Genomic DNA, 19,176 nt, shown 5'->3' with positions numbered 1-19,176 from the left:
TTCTTCTTTTGACCCAAAATACCACTTGACACAATTTATTACCGGCCATTGTCGTCTAAATAGTTTCTTGCATAGGATTGTTAAGGTTCTTTCTGGCTTGCGTCGTTGTTGCCAAATTCCTGAAATTTGCAGCCATCTTTTATTTGAATGACCTTAATATTGTACTCAGAGAATGTCTTTGTCTTTGTGTTTATCAGAACTAGGTCTGATAAACAACGAAGTCATTAACGAGGTTAGAAACCTCGTTATTATTTTTTTTAAAGAACTAGGAGGCAAGAAATTTCGTAGTTGGTGATCATTGGTTTGTGATCATTTATCGTCATTTGAGATTTTAAGTTTAGATTAGTGTTTTTTTTCTTTATTTGAGATTTTAAAATTAGATTAGTGTTTTCTTGTGTGTTTTTGTGTTATTTTTAGTTTTAGTTTAGTAGATAGAGTGATATACCCTGTTTGGTTTACTCACGAATAAATGTTTACTTACTTGCTAGCTTTAGAATTTGTATCATAATTTGGAATTTTTTGTTGTAAGGAGAGATATAACTATATTTCCGAAGTTTGGATTATGCTTTAGTTGTTCTTCAATTCAATTAAAACTAAAACGTGTTTTTTGTACAATTTTAAGTTGTATATTACTCACTATAGGTGTTATAGATGGTGATACCAAAATTTTACCGGATAAGTTCGATTTATTATATATCTGTACTGGTCATTGACTTTGCTGCTATTAAGATATTCTTTATTTTTATGCTTCAGTTTTAAGATAATTTTCAGCTTCAGACTATGAAAAGTGTTCTAGATTAGTTTGTTGTTGTCAGGCTACGTATTCACTTTTGACTCCTAAATCAATATTCTTGCTTTTTTGTATTGTCCTTTGGGTGTTTTCAGTAAAATGTTAGTTTTCTATAATGATACAACATAAGGAAATACTATCATTTGTTTTTTTTTGTAATAGTTTTATCAATCTATGTTAGATACTTTGAAACGCTTTTTCACGCAAAAAAAAGTTTTTCAAAAAAAATGTAAAGAGCTCAATTAAGCCAAAAATAAGCAGAATTGAATTCAAACACTTTCTCAAGCGTAAAACTATGACATCGCCATCAATAAATAAATTAAACCCAAATCGAACAGAAGTTACAATAAATAACCGACACGTACTCAAAACGAGGAAAAACTAAGATGAATAGGGCTGACAACCCTACTGCTATCTCAAGACCAGCACATAATTTGCACTTTACTGAAAAATTAAAGACAGTCTATTTTCAGTTTACTATACATGTACTGAAGTTTTGGTTTCAGCAAAGTGCCAATTATTTTCTGGTCTTGAGACGGCAAGAGGGTTTTCCGCCCTGTTCATGTTAATTTTCGCTCGTTTTGAGTTTGAATCGGTTAATTATTGTAAATTAATTTAAAAAGCTTTTTCCGCATAAGACGTTTTTCAAACAAAAGTAAAGAGCTCCATTAAACCAAAAATGCGGAGAAATAAAGTCAAATAAACTTGACAGCTTAACACTACCGCAAATCACCATTAACAAATAAATAAAACCCAAACCGAACAGAAATTACAATAAACCACCAAGTCAAATCAAATCGAGCAAAAAATAACATGAGTATTGCTAACTGTGGTAAAGTGCTTTTATGTTATTAAGTTGAGGTTGTGGTTGATACCTTTATTCTCCCTTTATAGGGAAGATAAACTATGGCCCTTAGGTAATTAAACTTTGGTAGCGTGCCTTAGGATATGACCTGACTAATGAATCGTACCAGCTGAGAATATTCGAGGGACTAAATTTAAATTGTAGAGAGGATGGCTATAACACAATACTTTTATTCAGCTAACATACACTAGTACAAATTGTGATAATATATATATATATATATATATATATATATATATATATATATATATATATATATATATATATATATATATATATATATATATATATATATATATATATATATATATATATATATATATATATATATATATATATATATATATATATATATATATATATATATATATATATATATATATATATATATATATATATATATATATATATATATATATATATATATATATATATTCCGATTGGACCGGTGGTTCCTGGGTGATAACAAGTATCTGAAATTTACGATAGGATATAAGCCTAATAAAATAAGGTACTTAGACACTTACAATAATCCGACAGTATTCTAAGGTATTTCTAATATCAACGAACCAGAGGTCATTCTGGCATAAGATTAGCATCTGACACACCATCCCCATTAAATTTATCTTTTATACATTTTTTCAACCACACCTTATCGGTACCCTCTGACGCACATAGCTAGGAAGTGATAGTTTCTCAATTTCCTATTCAGCATACACCTGCAAGGATATGTTCCTTATCTTAATAAAAAGTAGTATTTCTAAACTTTCGTATTTGCGTCTTAATGCTATTAAATCCCAAATTGAATTAATTTCAATGCATCACCAAAATAATCCCTATTTTGAGAAGAGTTGCCCTAAGCTCTCAATACTTTACTTTTAAAACAACTTAATTTTTTACATCGATTTACTGGTATTTTTGGGTCATTCTGTGCATATACCCTCAATGGGTTTCTTTAGGGTCATGTTTATGGCCAATTTATGCCATATCCTTTCTTCCAAGGATATCAGTTTTTGGAATGTATACTTGATGTTCTCTGTTCTCTCTTTTTCTTTTTTTCTTTAAGACTACTAAATTCTCTTTTCATCCTCATCCTTATATGCATCTTCTGTTTGAGTTTGACCCAAAGTGGCCTAAGCATCATAATATTTTTTTGCTTATATTTGATTTAAAGTTATATTAGAAACGTTTATTAGTTATTTGAGTTTGAATTTAATTCCCATTATTTTTTAATTTATCTGGGTGATGTGGTTGATTTCCGATATATTTTCCGGGCTTAGAATGCCATGGATAAATTATACATAACAATTTTGGTTTTTAAATTTTCACATATTTTTCCAACACAAAACGTTTTCACATATTCTTTCAATAATATAAAGCCATCAAGGCTACACGTAGCACTTTCTTTGATATTTTCTAGGCCGAATTTAAGTTCTGATTTTATCTCACTTTATGATGAACTGGTAGCAAAGTTTTTAATGTTGCATACAGATTCCAAAATATTACTTGACAAGTAATATTTTGGTGTTTGATGGTTTGAGCTGTTGGTATCAGTATACAATTGAACTAGTTTTGAAATTTGCTACTTTTCAAAAAATGCATAAAAAAGTTATTGAAAAAATAGATCTAAAAAGATGTTACGAAAAATTTGATTTCCAAAAAAAACTAAGGCTGTATCTAAATTAAATATACTCATATTAGAATACAGATAAAGCATAAAGTGTCACATATAAAGTAAAAAAAAACACTCAATTTTGTACATATCACTGCATTCTTTTTTTTTAAGCGAGAGGCTAATTATTTTCAATTACTTTTCTCTCTTTTTACTCTAAACATAATATGCTGCTTAAATAGAAACATTATGCTTCTTGCTGGCAATTTGTTTCACCCTCCTTTTCAAACTTAATATAGAATTTTAATCACTTAACGGATCATTTCACAATAAAAATATTTATATGTTGACTCGAAGTCAAAAATTTATGTATAACATTAAATTACTAGCTAAAACTTAAAGTTATTTCTAAAGATAAAAACATAGTATATACACAAACATTGTGTAATAAACTTAAACAAGCATTGTGAAGTAACAAAACTTAGATAGAACATTTATCAAAAAATACATTTGATTAAAGTTTTAAAAGTTATTTTTAAACACTATATAGTAATATAACTATACACAAAGCAATTTTTTTCAAAGTAGATTTCTCACGAAGCAACACTAAAATTTGGTATAATCTTTTTTTCTAATAGTAAAATACTCAAATTAACAATTTATTTACAATCAAAAGCATTATTACTGACATAGCAAAGAATTCACTTCATTATTTATCGTAAATTTCTCTTTTGATTTCATATTTATGCACTCGTAGTGCAAACAATTGTCTGCGGTTGCAGATAAAAGTTTTTTTTAAGCGAAGTCCATTTGCTTACCCCTTCTGATAAGGTCTTTTAAATTTGTTTTTAATTTTTAGAAGATAAGTAGCAGCATGCACATAGCTGCTTTGGTTTCTTTTAGATCTGTTGAACACAAGCTAAAAGTTTAACCCTAAAAAATGAACCGTTTTTGTGGCATTTCTGATACGTACCCTTAAAAACATGTGTGGGCATAGTGTGTTTCGACTTAGTTTCATAACAGCTTCAATTTTTACCAAATTTTCGCCTTAATACGCTTAGTTTTGGTAGCAATAGTAGTAGCAGAACCAATATTTATAGACTTAGCTTTAGTGGAAGCAGTAGCAGCAGAAGGCGAAATGATAGTAGCAGTAATAGTAGTATGAGTTGAAGCAGTAGCAATAGGATGTAAACGTTTTCTTTTGGTTAGTTTAAAATCCCCCACAAACAGCCCTGTTAGTTACAGTTTCACAAACCAAACTGTCCTAAGATATTGTGACTACGCGCTTTTGACAACCTGCATACAGATGGTGTGTTGTAATTTAGTACACCTACCTCCTCCCAAAACTTCCTTGAAAATGTCACCTTCGTACCGTTAGAAATAGTTGTTATAGTAGTCATTTCAGTAGTGGTTGTATTACTAGTAGGCAGCGCTAATAGTAATCTTGGCAGTAATAGTAGCAGCATCAATATTAACGTATTGACTTCACAAGCAGTTGCAATAGAAGTAATAGTCAAATTAGTAGTAGTATTAAGTGCAGCAGTGATAGAAGTGTTAGTAGTGGCGTGCAAATGTTGCCTTTTGGTCAGATAATTTTCCCCTTTTAGTGTTTAAAACCAAATCAATACTTGAGAAATACTCTTTTAACAATGTGCATGCACAAAGCGTCTTTTGATTTAGTTAAATTTTCCTTCAATATTGTTCATCGAGTAGTCTGGTAGTAGTAGTAGTAGCAGTGATGGTAGATTTATTAGTATTTGTAGCGTGCAAACATTCCGTTTTTGATCACCTCCCTTATCATTTTCTGTAAGTTCCAAATTTATGCATTAAGTCATTCATGAGCTAAGCTCTTTTGACAATCCGTATACACATAACTTCTTTTGATTTAGCTGAATACTCCCCTCAACATGGCTTACCTGAAAGGCTCACCTCTAAAAGCTCGCCTAAATTCCCTTCGTCTTTTTGGAAAATAAAGTTCAAACATGCACACCTTTGTCAATAACACATGCTATATATGCACAATGAACGTATTGCCTAACCTACAACCCTTAACCTGAAGACTCTGGGGAGGTTGACATTCCCAAAGATATAATTACTGGACCCTTCAAAAATACCAAACATATTAGTTTTCATAAAATTTGTATAAGATGTATTTTGGGGAATGTTAGGCTTGTAGGGGAGGGGCATATTGCCCTCCATTCACTTTTGACTCATAAAAAAGGCACTAGATCTTCCAACTTCCAATCAAATGAGCCGTTACCAATTCAAAATTTATAAGACCATCCGTACTATAATAACTTTATATGCCCGGGGCAGAGCTCACAGCCCTTGTCCCTGCACTCTGGAGAGTTTTGTCCAACCCGAAGGCACTATTATAGGCTCTTCGAAGTATTGTGAACAAAATGGCTGAACAAAAGCAGTTGCAATAGAAGTAATAGTCAAATTTGTAGTAGCATTAAATGCAGCATTAATGTAGGCTTTAATGTTAGTAGCATTAATGTTAAGTAAGTTTAGTTACATTAATGTTAAATAATGTTAACGTAGCATTAATGTTAGGCTCTTAGGGGACGGGCTGATCCCCCTCGATTTACCTTTGACTCATAAAAAAGGCACTAGATCTCCCAACTTCCAACAAATGAGCCCTTACCAATTCGAAATTTATAAGACCATCCGTACTATAGTAACTTTATATGCCCGGGGCATAGCTCACAGCCCTTGCCCCTGCAGTCTGGAGAGTTTTGTCCAACCCGAAGGCATTATTATAGGCTCTTTGAAGTATTGTGAACAAAATGGCTGTCTCAATATTTTGATCTGATACGTTTGGGGAAAAGGTGATTTCCGGCAGGGTGGAGGGCTGTTTGCCATCCATCACTTTTGTCTCTTAAAAAAGAACTAGAACTTTAGAATTCCATTAATATAAGTCTCCTCTAAAGTTTACAAAACCATCCCTTCCATAAAAAGCTTGTACGCCAAGGGCGCACATCTTACAATCCTTTCCCCCAGACTCGGGGGGTTGTCCAACCCTAAAGGCCTTGTTATGTGATCCGTGGACTGTTTTGAACAAATGTCTATCTCAACATTTCTATCCGGTGCACTTTGGGAAAATGGACTGTAGAGGAGAGGGGGCTAGTTACCCTTGAACGCTTTTGATTCTTAAAAGAGAACTATAACTTTAAATTCCAAACAAATAAGCCTCCTCTAAAGTTCACACAACCAACCCTTCCATAAAAAAAATTTTTATAAAAGTTTCAACAATAAAAACTTTCGACTTAATGCCCCAGTCATTCTAGAGATATTACTGAGGTGCTTTATTGGGCAATCATACACGTAGTGCTTTTGATTTAGTTTAAAAGCTACATTTGGTTTAAAACATAATGGCTAATTTTCATAATGGCAGGGGATTAACATACCCAAAACCCCTAGAGACATAGTTGCTTTACCGTTCTACTAGGCTGTCTCAAAATTTTGACTGGATGTGTTTCGAAAATGAAAGGGCTTGGAAGAGGGGCTGTCTACTTTCCAATCTCTTTTCACTTACAAAAGAGGTTGTAATGGCCTTTATATCTCTAGCCATGATTTTATCTGAAATTCAAAGGCCTAGATAAACAGCATGTGATTGAGATTGTTGTATCACAACCCCGTATTTCTTACTTACTTACTCTACTTCAAAAGGCCACTATATTAAAGTGGCTCCTGGCTCCAAATGACTGCCAACGGATATCTAGGCCACCATATTCAATATTTGCTCTACAAAGTTAAAGGACAAACCACAAATTTATCATTAGAATTTGGATTGACAATAATTAGATAGCCAATGAAAATAATAATTGAATATAATGATACGGGACGATATAGCTTACCACCCTGATCCAGTTACTAGTCGCTTAACCTCTCACTTGATTGAAATACAATTTCATATTTCTTCAATCCTTTGAGATCTTCATATAAATTTCACATTGAATGAATCCATCAAGTTTCTCATATGTAGGGATAGATTTGTTCCTTTGATTAAAAAATATTCTGGCCAAAGGAAGAGACCAAAACTACCTAGACATATACTCAAGTCAATCCAGGAAAAAAATCATCATTGGAGATCTTACACTAAACTAAAAATTGATCAAAAGATTTCGCAAAAACCAAGGTCTATGAATCAGGATGACACGTGGTCATTGTATAAACGTGCTAGGAACAGGGCCGCAAAGTTGTTAAGAGCGAATAGGGAAGTAGTGGAATCACACATTATTCAGTCGAGCAAAACTCTCCCAAAGCAGTTTTGGAAATATGTAAATAGAAACAAGCCGAACTTTTCACCGAGTAACTGCACATTCACGCATCCGGTTACACAACAAAAAATTGATGACGATTTTGATAAAGCATGCATATTTAATGAAACTTTTGCATCAATTTTTGTTACACCTAACCAGACACATCATGACCAGGATTTAGTACAGGGAATACAAAGTGGGACTTTATCATGTAATGATATAGACTTTAGTGTTGCAGAGGTTCATCAAATACTTAAAAAGCTTGATACGTCTAAGTCCCCAGATATAGATGGATTTCCTAACACTATGATAATACAGATTGCTGATGTAATTGCACAACCGCTTACGTTTCTGTACAATCAGTCCTTGGCGACAGGTTCCTGTCCCTCAGGTTGGATGACAGCAAATGGTTCAAGCCCCTTCTACAAAGCTAGTCTAAAATCAGATTTTAAAAATTACCGTCCGATCTCCATCACATCTATATTTTGCCGGGTTATGGAAAAGCTGATTGTTGCAAGAATCCAAACTTATTTTGATGAAAATAATCTTTGGAATCCTGCCCAGCATGGTTTTCGTAAGAGAAGGTCTTGCAACACTCAACTTCTGGAAGTTATTGTTGATTTTCAGTATTATGCCTATCTTGGTATACCGTTTGATTGCATTTACATAGACCTCGCCAAAGCTTTTGACAAAGTTTCAATGTCACAACTAGTTGAAAAATGTCGACTCTATAATATTATTGGTGAAGAGCTGTTGATTGGATTGCTGATTATTTGCGTGGTAGGTCTCAAAAGGTAGTTGTCGGTGAAGGAACATCTCAATCAATTGTTATCCTGAGTGGGCTACCCCAGGGTAGTTGCTTGGGCCCTATACTCTTCTGTATTTTCATCAATGATTTACCATCTTGTGTCCGTCATTCGTCAGTGAAGTTGTTTGCTGATGATGCTAAAATTTACCGACCAATAGTAACTACCGATGATGAGCCTATGCTTCAAGAAGATCTAGATTCAATAACACGATGGTGCGAGTCTAATTCGATGTTTGTAATTGCATCAAAATGTGCAGTGCTTCATTACGGGAATAAAAATCAGCCCAGCCGTGCATACTCCCTATCTGGCTCACAGATACCGTCGGAAGCATTTGTACGCGACCTCGGTGTTCACTTTGATACACATTTAAAATTTGATAGAAATGTTTCGACTGTAGTAAGAAATGCTAATTACCAACTCCTCACTTTAAAACGGAATTTCGGGAAGTTTAATCTTAGTAATTTTATGTTCACTTTATAAATCATTTGTTCGGCCAGTTGTTGAATATAATACTTCTGTTTGGTTTCCTCTAAATGTAACAGACGAGCACCGAGTTGAAAAGATTCAGAGGCGGGCGACAAAAATGAACCCTTATTTGAAACACCTTCCTTACGCACGGAAGACTAACTAGGCTTCAACTTCCTTCACTGAATTTCCGACGTCGCCGTACTGACCTCATAAACACATTCAAAATAATCAAAGGCGTGGACGATATTGAGGTAGGAAAATTTTTCGAATTCAGCCACTACCACTTGACACGACTGCATCCTTATAAAATTTACCCACCAAGAACCCACAGGAAAATCGAGAACAATTCATTTGTTAATGGGGTCACAGACTCTTGGAATAATTTACCGCCAGAAGTTGTTGAAGCCGGATCAGTTGAATCGTTTAAGAATATGTTGGTTGATAGCCAGTTTTACAAAAGTGCCTTTTCAGTTTAGACTTTTGTGTTGACTTTTATTTTATTATATATTGTATTAGTACGACAAGCTTTTTAGCTTACCGTTATGTGGATTAATATATAAATAAATATAATTTTAAAGGTGACCTTTCTTTTCCTGTGGGATTTCATAACCTGAACCTACTTCATTACAAACCTCTCCCCTTATCGAAGGCTCGCCCACGAGCCGCATGAGTCAGAACCCCGGTCCAGAGCCATTGTTTTGAGACAAAAAAAAAAAATGTTGATGTCCCAGCCATAGATAGCCGTTGGAAAATTTGATTCAGCAACAGACTAACTAGTCACTCATTGAACTCATAGAATTTGAGGCAAGTTAATACTAATTCAAAAAATACCGAAACAAATTGAACCCAAGGTTCAAAACATCAAGGTTAATAATATTTGGACCATCTAAAAACTTTATTCACCTCCAAGGATCAAACCCAGGGCTAAAAAAAAAAAAAATAAGTAATTGAAACGTAACATTAATTATTGTTTAAAATTGTAAAATTATTATTCTTAGGTTGGATGCCATGGACTTGTCAAGAGACAATGCATACGTTCCAACTGGTTTGGGTCACGTCTTTTAAACATAATTTGCTTACTTTTAAATAGCTATAAAACCAGGACTTCCTAAGCCCTTTTTCATTCCCGACCCCATTTATGATTGCAAGTTTCCTGGATACCCGATATAAATATAATTGAAATAAAAATAAATATTTTTGATGATTCATTTATTAGGTAACAAAATACATATACACTTGAAAATATATAGCTTTAGAGTTCGTTGAAAAACAAACATAATCTAAAATTAAATAATCCGCAAGTTGTTCAAAAGTTCATAAGTTGTCTTTATTATACTTACAAAAATTATATGTCTTATTTTTCATCAGAATTACATTTTTTCCAATAACATAAATAAATTCCGTCTTTGTTCAATCGGATATATTTGAACGCAGTCCTTGGGTGGTAAATATTAAATTAAAATGAAATGAAAAACTTCAGTAAGATAGATGTGCCTGCTTTTATTGTGAAACAAAATAAATCCTGGTGGAATATTTGACACTGCTGGGCGTAAGACCACTTCAACATTTTTTAGTGATGAAAGATAATGGGGCTTTCATATGTGTTAAAGCTCAGAAAGTAACTTCACATAAATATGTGATGTTGAATGGGGGAACACCCTAGATTGCCATATCCCTCTATCCAAAAGCTATTTCTTATATCTACGTGCTTTTACAAATTCCGCCATCCGCATGTGCCATATGACACTTTTCGTGCCATTTCTGAAGGGATAGTGCTAGCAGGCTACCAGAATATTGAAAATAGATTTTTTATAGCTCATACAAAAGATATAGCTCATATATACGTTCTTCTTATAAATTCCACCATTTGCAAGTTCCAAATGAATGACGCTAAAAACGACACTTTTGGTGCCACGTCTCAAAAGGAAAAGCTGGGGCGATTGGGCTAACAGAACCTTTTAGAGTTATGTTTAATGGCTCATTTGAAAGCTGTTGCTCATATTTGCATGTTTTTTTATTAATTCTTACAGTGCTTCCATTTCTACTATATTTTAGAATAGACTAATTTATTTTGAATGTTTCTCATCTAGTATTTTAAGACTACTTTAGTGCTTTATTTCTATTTTAAATCTGGATTTTCCGCTTTTGATCTTGTCGAGCTTAAGGATTTTTGTTACAAAATAGGAATTTTGGATATAATGGTGGGATTTCGGAAAAGTCATTGACAAACCTTCTAATTTTTGTTGAATTTTGATAGACCCTCGAAATTTGAAACAAAATACCCAACTTTGAAGGACCAGCGACATAGACAAATACAAATAGAAGCACCTATGCATATTTACGATTTTAATTGCTTAAAAAAGAAGTGCTAGAAGTTCTGAAGAGCCTTTGTCACAATTTGATGTCACAAAGAAAATGAGTTTGTTCAGTCTGTGAAGCTTAAAAGAGAAGAGTTCTTCCTGCCGGGCTCTAAGGTTTATCTGGGACAAGAAGCGACTGCCCGTTTGTTTTCCTTACAAGGTTCACAAACTTCACGGGGAAATGTAGGAGCATTAAGGAGATTGCCTAAAAATTTTATATTGAAGCTTTGTCCCTGCTAGTCAACCTATTTCCATTTGATCACGACACTTACAACTTTGTAGAGATTGTAGATAAATAAATCACATCGGATGGTAATATTCTATTGTTGTCGCTTTTTTGCCAAAAAGTTCAGGCAACCCTCGTGAGATTTTGGGCTTGTTGAAAAAGAGTGGCGGGCATTAATGCTGCATAGTTAAGAGGACAGTTTGCTCAGTGGGGGAATCCGATTAATTCATGTAACTGGGTGGCGTCCATCAAGACTCCAAGTGGATTACTAAAGTTCACTAGCGTTCTTTATGTCATTCGGTTTATTTTTGGACTTTCCTGCACAAATTTCGTTGTGGAAAGACTTATCAGTGTTCTGAAAACAGTAAAAAATGGAAAGACGAATGGTCTCAAAAATAAAACTTTGGCTGTGACGATTTCAGTCAAGCATGGGATAAAGCGCAAAGGCCCCCCTACGTTTACCGAGAGTTTAAAGAAAAAAAATGAATTACGTGAAATTTGATTCTGTGTGAGAGTGCGTCACTTTCTTAGGCATTGGGAAAGACGATGGAGATTGCGATGACAAAAATGACTCGGGGCATTAATCTTTGTAGGCTATTCAGTGTTTACTCTGAAATATTATTATTTGATACTTCTCATTAAATTTTTCTGAATACAGTTTAAGGTTCGTCTACATTCGGCATTTTTCGGAAAACTGGGAGGCAGGTAACAGTCTACACTAGTTATAATCGAATTATTCAAAAGATCAGCATGCAGGTCTGCTTATTTTTAAAATCTCTTCAAATTAATCTGCTTCACTCTGCTTAAAATTAAAAGCTAAATATAAAAAAAGTAAAAAAAAAAATAATGTTTGAAAAAGCGACCGATTGGATATCATTTATGTCAATCCTTCGTACCAATTCAAATACAAACGAGGATGTTGCAAAAGTAGCAATAGAGAAGGAAAAAATAATGGCAAAGAAAAACAAATAAACAAAATATATTCATATGGTCCAGAATATGAGACCTGGACCCAGAATCTAGAAGTCAAAACAAACTTAACTAGTCGATAAACACAAAGCATTGTTTTAAATGTCACAGGAAGATATTTGGTACAAGTAAAAGGTCTTGAGTTGCAAAATAGGTCGTCTTGAACAAATGCTATTAAAAGTCAGCCTAATAACTCAGAAAGGGGGAACTTTTAGGGATTTTGGTATTGAAAATAGGGATTTATAGAGATTTTCTACCAGCCTTTTAGGGATTCAAAAAAATTTATGTGGAAACACTGGTAATACAGCGTAAGAATCAATTTTGTTAACATTCCCGTTCAAATAGTAAGCACGATAACATGTACTTCCGGGTTGTGTCCTACTATAATTCCGCTCTTTTTTTTCGCACTTAACTACTTTATTCCCGCATTAGTGGAATGGAAGGACTGAATTCTACCCTTCGTAAGTGTTATATGGCACTGAAAACCACACTTTTGGTGCTATTTCTTAAGTGGAAAGGCTCTGAAATACAAAATAAGTACTGTTGTAATAGTTAGTACTGCTGTAACAGAGCCCTTAATTGGATGTTTACATGAATCCCTCCAATACGCTCCCCATCCAAGCCCCCTTTGAAACTTCTATAAATCTTCTGCTACTCAGTAAGCTACTGCAACGTTAGCAGGCTAACACACCGCGGTAGATACATGTTTAATGGCTAAATTAAAAGCTATTGCTTATATTTACTTGGTTCTTACAAATTCTACCATCTAATAGATTGGCTAGTTTCTTGGGACAATTTGTAATGAACGCTTCGTCATGGTTGAAGCATTAGCTGCCAGCTAGTAAAGAACGAACCAAAGCCCATTAAAACCATTAAGAAACTGTTTTTTTTACTGAATATAAGTTTTGAATGGTTGATTCATTTATTTATTTATTGTATGTTTTGTTGATATGATGTTCCCGGAGAGAGTACAATATATGATATTATTTTTTATTAATTGTTTAGTGTGATGGTATTAGTGGTGTCAGTGGCCAAGTTTTTTTTTTTTTTTTTTTTTTTTGATGGATTTTTTTTTTATGGATTTTTTTTCTCTACTTCCCCTACGGACAAGCTTCGCTTGTTAGGGGAAGTAGCAATATATTTTGTTGATATGTTTTTTTTTTCGAATAAATCCTTCTCTTCTCATAGTAGCTGATGGTTAAAAAATATTAAAACGGTCATTTTTTTCCTTTTTTCCAGGCCTAGCGGGCTACTAAAACATCAAAGAGAGATGTTTAAGAGCTCATTCACAAGCTGTTTCTCATATGTACGTGGTTTATAACTTTATATAAATTCTCCAGTTGCAAGTGCCATATGGCATGAAAAAAGGCACTTTTTATGCCATTTCTCAAGGGGTGGGGCTGGGGGGCTACCAGAACATCTTATATGGATTTTTGATAGCTCATATAACAAATATTGCTCATATCTACGTTCTTCCTATAAATTCCACCATCTGCTACTTTCCAATGGCATTAAAACGGTACTTTTGGTGCCATGTCTTAAATGGAAAAACTGGGGCTAGTGGGTTACCAGAACTTTTTAGGGTTATGTTTAATAGCTCATTTGAAATCTTTTACTCGCATCTACGTTCTTTTTATCATTTCTACAATTTGTAAGTGAGATATAGCAGTAGAAAAAACACTTTTGTTACCACTTATTAGGTTGAAATTCTTGGAAGCATAAAAGGGTATCGTTATAATAATTATGGTCCAAACCCTGTAACTAGACTTTTGCAAGAACACCTTGTTGTTTTTTTTGTTTTGTTTTTTTCGTTCAATTTGGTATCACTTCTGCACAATGGTTCAGTTAAATGACTGGCTCGCGTTTTGGTTCTGAAAAGGACATGTCATGATTAGTTAGTAGACAAGTTCGAAGTAAAGCCATCTTGATAGTATTAGGACTATAGACTAGCTTTAGAATTTTTATCATAGCTTGAAATTCACTGCTGTATACAGAAAAATAACCGGATTTCCTGAGATCATGTTATATCTTATTTGATATTCATTTCAAGTAATACTTAAGCACATTTATTATATTTCAAGATGGTATGTTACTCAATATTGCTACTACAGCAGGCAAGACCAAAATGCTACATGAAAAATCAATCCAATATTTCAGTATGCTAAAAGCTACCAATGTAAAACTGTTATAAGACTATAATAAACATTAAAGATCACTTTATTGTTGTCAGGCATCATACTCACTTTTGACTCCCAAGTCAATATTCCTGTTTGTATACTTGACTTTTGTGTTTTCAGTAAAGCGCTAGTTTTCTATAATCTTTGAAATATAGGGAAACATAACTAATTGGTTTATTTGTGCTAGTTTTATTGATATATGTTGGATAGGCTGTGACGTAATAAATTTTGTTCGTTTTAAGATTCAATTTCACTCTTTTCTTCCCTCAGAAAACTCTGTTTTTTCAAATTAATGAAAAAAGCAGCAAGTTCACATTTTTGTTCGGTTAAGAATATTTCAATTCCGTCTTTTAATTATAATAATCTTCTTAATCCACACCTCTTGACAACCATCTTACTTCTGCATGTAATAATAAAGTTGTATAGACGGAATCCATATCCTTACAAAGATTTGAAAATAAGTGACTGCTAAGGGCATGGCTCTAAATAAAATTTATAATATTAACAGTATTTTGAAGCACCTCGTTCAATTATGGTGCTAGTTTTTTTGCTGCAAGGGCCTCTCGGTGAATAACGCATTGAGTAAAAGTTATGTGGTCATAATGAGTAGCTTGTAAAAATGATTTAAAACCATTGTTTTTTCCCGTCATCGCTCTCGCACCATTTGTGCATATTGAACAGCAATTTTCCCAATCTAGACCTTCATTTTCTACAAAATCATCAACTTTAAAATATATTTATTTTTCTGTAGTATGTTATAAATATTTTACTTTAATAATTAAATTTTTACTTCAAAATATTTTGCGACCCCATGATTTTGCTTCGCGACCCCATCTGGGGTCGCGACCCTTAATTTAGGAAGGCCTGCTCTAAGCCAAGAGACCAACCATGAAAAACCGCAAGGAACCAACAAGAAAGGAGAAGATAAATGGAAAAATACCTTACTAAGGGGGCCAAAAAGGGAAAATAATATCCCACAGTAGGAGAACTATTGACCACCAAATTCATGAAGAAATGATTTTTACCGAGGTCAATCAAGGTGGCAACCGGAATCTGAATGATGGATCAATCAAAGCGAAAAAAACCCATCAAAATAACTCTGCATGGTACGAAAATAACGAGTATACACATAAATAAACAACAGAAATAACAACAAAACTAAACGATTAACACTATTGGTATAATGACAGGACTCCTGGACTACTATTTGCGGGGGGGGGGAGGTTGATGGCTGACAGCTTAATATATTCCCTGAGGGGATATCAACTGACGGATCAAATTTTTCAATTTACTGCAGAGCTTCTAACTACCAACTACGATTGTATCTTTCTACTGGATGTTGATTTCTTTGAGAGTAACGGAGGGGCACGGCTGGTTCGGCAAGACCTTCACTGGCAAAAAGTGGAAGGAGAGCTGATAAAATGAACCACTGGAAAGGCGATAACAGTATCGGCTGGTGCTGATTTGAGGTGTTAGAGGGGTTAGGTCGTCAAAAAGAGTGGCTGGTAGATGTTCATTTAATGAGGTAGAACTAGGTGGTGTTGGTTGGTTCAAATGGCTGACAGCACTGTAAAGGAGCAATGCCAGTTGTTCCATATATTTAGAGCCGTTAGATAAGGGTGACATCTACATCGCAGCTATTATGCCTGATTCACGTCCTACGGTTGTTTCAGTGGGACTTGGGGTTTGAGGTGACTCATTGGTGAATTTGAAGTCCTTTGGGGCAGATTGGCTTGCAGAGGAAGTAACCATCTCATTTGATGCTTGCTCATTCAAGTCCTAGAATTGCAGCTCCTGTGATAGCACCGTCATCTCTGCCGCTAGTGTTGGCTCCTTCTCTCTCGCAATTTGGTCAGAAGCATGAATAGACTGTAGAGCATCCTCCTGAAAAAGAGAGTCATGTGAATTTACTTTTGAGGGGTGAGGAATGGTCGAAACACAACTAAAATGGACCTGTTTGGGTTTTTTTCGGGGCTGGGGGTTGGGGTACTTGCAGGGGGCTCGGAAGATGGTGCACTTGCAGGCAGCTGGGGAGTTGGTGCATATTGCCAAGACTGGCAATGCAATAATCCACTAATAGGAAACTTAATCTGCCAGTTTCAGACCGGATCTATCGGGAAATAAAAGCAATTTTCAAGGAGCTGTGGAATATAACTCCCGAGTTTTGCTACAGGTGCAGACGCGACCGGTGAAGTTTGAAGGGAGATTTCTTCCGGTACCTGGTGGATTTTTTCAGGCTCAAAAATCCAAGGGGGACTTCAAATTTGACCGATCCACACATTTATAATGTCCCACCTTAGTTTTTTTTTCCCGACATTTGAATTTCATAATCCAAACCTTCGTTTAACTGCCGGATAATACGATAAGGCCTTTCAAAATAAACCTTAGCAAGTTTACCGCCTGGACCGGGAGACGACGGTACCTTCAAAACAACAATATCACCCGGGTTCAACGCTTTGAACCTAGTTGCCTTCTCGTCCGCATAACACATCTGATAATCTTTTAACGTGAAAATTCTACTGGAAATTTGTTTACGGATTTCAATCGTTTCAGTCAGCAATTAGGATTTATAATTTTCCAAAGTTTTGTAAAATGTTCTACTTTTAGCAATAGTTAGCAGGGAGGACGATGGGTCTCTCAAATACATGGAAAAATAGGGAGTTTCACTGGTGGTTTTACTGTATGCTGTGTTTAGCTAATAAATTGCAAATGGATGGTGTTCATCCCAGTCGTTGTGACCCTAGGATACATAAAGCGACATAATATCTTTAAGGGTCCTATGCATCCTTTCGACTTGACCATTGCATTGGGGGTGTCTATTGCACTGGGAAAGGTTGTTGTGAGATTGGTGCTACTTAATATTTTGCTAACTTTCTTTTACAATTTGGATGTGAAATTTGCTCCCTTATCCGTGAGCAAGGAGGCAAGTCCTCCACGGACATGGAAGACATTTTCAGCACGAGCCTTAGCAACTGTTTTGGCCTTCTGATCTTAAAAAGCCATTCCAAACAAGAGCTTCGTGAAATGACCACATGCCGTAAGAATGACTGAGTTTTCATTTCGACTCTTAGAGAGTGGACTGACAGCATTTGCTGACAAAAACTCTATTGGGCTACCAGGAATGAAGATTTTCCCAAGCGCTACCATTCGGGTCCTATTTGGAGGCTTTTCTTTTTTACAATCAAGGCAGGTGGAAAGATACTGCTTCACTCGACTATACATCTTTGGGAACCATACAGCGGCTGTAGTTTTGTGGAGCGTCTTTGATCTTCTAAAATGTCCGCTTGACTTGTGAAAAAATCAAAAACCGTAATTACTAAACTCTTGGGTACTACAGGCACAGTAGAAACTTCATCACATCTTCTAAGCCAAAGGATTCTATGCTTCCTTCAAAAATACAATATTCTCAAGGGAGTGGCACATATTCACACTGCCTCATATACACAATTACAGAAAAGTTGGGTTTCCTGTTCTTTTAAAAGATCAGCCAAATTTAATACGGGGAACATATTCGAAGCATGAACTAAACTCACCATACTGGATAAACCTTTACCTTCTGGGAATTGTCCAACCAGTCTATAAAGGGTATCCACAAAGATCTCCTTTCCTGGCTTATATTTCACCAAAAATGTAAATTCCTGAAGGTCAAGGCAGATTCTTGCTACCTTTCCCGGAGTAACATCCATAGAACGTAATGCTTTCAAGGGTTGGTGGTCAGTCCTTACTACAAACGATTTTGGTTGCAAGTGTTGCCTGAATTTTCGGACATACTCCGATAATGCTAGTCCATTTCTTTTCGTCGTAGAATACCGCTGTTGTACAGCACTCAGTGAATGACTAGCATATGTAATCAGACGCTCCGAACCATTTTGGATCGAAGAGACGCAAGCACCGATTCCAAAACCAGACAAATCAGTGGTCAATATGAGTATTTCCTTGTCAAAGTCTGGGTACAAGAAAAGAGGCTCAAATATAAACAAAGACTTGAGTTTATTGAAGGCTTCGATTTGGGGTCTCTCAAACACAAAGACCTTCCCTTTCTCGTCAACTCAGATAATGGTTTTGATATTTTAGCAAAATCTGAAATAAGTTTCCTAAGATAGCATAAGCAAGCTACACTAAACCTCAACTCCGAAATATTCCATGGAAAACCTAGCCCTTGAACTGCTTGAGCTTTATCAGGGTCGGGACCAAATCAATCCATTGACACAATTTGACCTAAAAAGGTTAGTGAAGACGCACATAATTCACACTTCTTTGGCTTAAGTTTTAGAGTGGTTTCCTGGAACCTCATGAAAATTTGGCGAAGGATCTCAAACTGGGAAGCATAGTCGCCGGTCACAGTTTCAAAATCATCTAGGAGGACAAAAAAATGCTTTCCTAAGATATTTTGAAGGGCAGATTCAATCATCTTTTCACATTATGAGGGCAAATTTGTTAACCCAATTCCCATCCTAATGTACTCATATAATCCAAATGGACTCTTGATGGTGGTCTTTTCATAATCTTCTGGCTCCCCCTCCATTAGTAGGAAACCTTGAACCAAGTCCAACTTTAAAAAATCTTTAATCCCTTAAGCTTATCAAGAATGTTTCAATCCTTGGTAAGGCGTAAATGTCAAATTTTGTAACCAAG

General features: G+C 35.0%; 1 protein-coding gene across 1 annotated transcript in view; it reads left to right on the top strand.

Moving 5' to 3' along the window:
• The window catches only part of LOC148948972 (uncharacterized), a 126,575-nt gene that overhangs the window by 55,712 nt on the left and 51,687 nt on the right, over window positions 1–19,176 (top strand). The window lies entirely within an intron of this gene.

Source organism: Artemia sp. Qi Xiang Cuo, chromosome 9 (genome assembly GCF_049724085.1).
Source record: "Artemia sp. Qi Xiang Cuo chromosome 9, ASM4972408v1, whole genome shotgun sequence".
NCBI classification, from domain to species: Eukaryota; Metazoa; Arthropoda; class Branchiopoda; order Anostraca; family Artemiidae; genus Artemia; species Artemia sp. Qi Xiang Cuo.
Note: the sequence above shows the minus strand (reverse complement) of the source record. Positions and strands in the feature narration are given on the sequence as shown.